The sequence below is a fragment of the Pteropus vampyrus genome, unplaced genomic scaffold, assembly GCF_000151845.1.
Source record: "Pteropus vampyrus isolate Shadow unplaced genomic scaffold, Pvam_2.0 Scaffold25, whole genome shotgun sequence".
Lineage (NCBI taxonomy): Eukaryota > Metazoa > Chordata > Mammalia > Chiroptera > Pteropodidae > Pteropus > Pteropus vampyrus.
Window position 1 is genome coordinate 8,030,960 of NW_011888806.1, and position 1,284 is coordinate 8,032,243.

The following is a 1,284-nucleotide window of genomic DNA, read 5'->3' on the forward strand; positions in this document are numbered from 1 at the left end:
ATATTTGCTTCTATGTTTAATAGCATTTATTTGATGCTGAATTTACTCCAGAGCCATACGTTGTTTCTTCGTTTTCCTCTGGGATACCTTTTTCTCCTGTGCAACCTCCTCTTCTAGTTTAAGAACGATCTGCTGTTTTTCAGTGAGGATCATCTCAGTGTGGCAGGGAGAGCTCAGGTAGGGTTCATCCTCCCAGGAACTCTGTCAATTCTACGCTGCATCTGGGGAGCTTTGTTCACCTGCCTGTGCTCAATGACCAGAGAATCTACATCTGAACCCTTAAGTTCAGCATCACTCTCTGCATTTTTAAGCATGTGCAGCAAAAATTCAGGACTCTTTTAGGGCCACTGACCCTGTGTCAAGCCCCACTGTTTGGCCTGGGCACACCTACCAACTCCACCACTGTAACAACAGAATGGCACACTTCACCTCTGTAAACTGAAGTCCTTCAGATATTCAGTGGCTTTTCAGATATGCATACCCTTGATGGCCTGGGCAGTTTCTCAAGTGTTCTTAAAGTGAACACAAAAATTTGAACCTCTTGTTTTGCATGATTTTGTGGGGTTTTCTGGGTCAAGTGAATAGCGAACCATTTTCAGAGGTCTCCTCAGACCACTTATGGGAAGAGCTCATTTTTAATATTTATACCCTGAAGGCATTCTTGAAATAATTTTAAAGTCTCAGGGAATTCCTATATAAATATTCTCATATCTACAAATCACAGAATGTTAATGTAAATTAGAGATATAATAATCCAATAACAATTGTTAATAATTGTCACAGAAGAAGAGAATGACCGTTTTCTGTCAATATGGTAAATAACTTGTTTACCTAAAAATAAAAGGTGAAAGTGAGAGGCAACAAGCATTTATTTGAGATTTAAAAAAAAAAATGAACATATTTTGGGAAGTACTGATGCAGGCAGAAACCCACATAGTGTTCCAATTAGGAGACAAAGGCAAGTGGTATTTATGAAAAAGGGAAAGGAACAATTATGTCAATTATCTATTGGTTCAGATAAGCTAACGTAGTGATGCTAATTCTAAACAATGTTTTTAACTTTCAGTCCAGTATTCACAATATCAGCTTTCTTGTTTTCCTTGCAAACACTTCTTTGGGATACGATATTGCTTTAGGCCCAATCCAAAGGTTATTTTTCCCTGCTTTGACATTCCAGACATGAGGAATAAGACGTGCAAGGCAGTTCCTCTGAGATGGCAGCCCCAACCCCATTTAAAAGTGGCTCCATTTATGTTTACAAACTTATTAGACTAGTCTTTGTGT

General features: G+C 38.6%; 1 pseudogene; it reads right to left on the bottom strand.

Annotated features, from left to right (window-relative positions):
• Positions 1-42: 42 nt before the first annotated feature.
• Positions 43-613, bottom strand: LOC111737253 (annotated as a pseudogene).
• Positions 614-1,284: the final 671 nt, after the last annotated feature.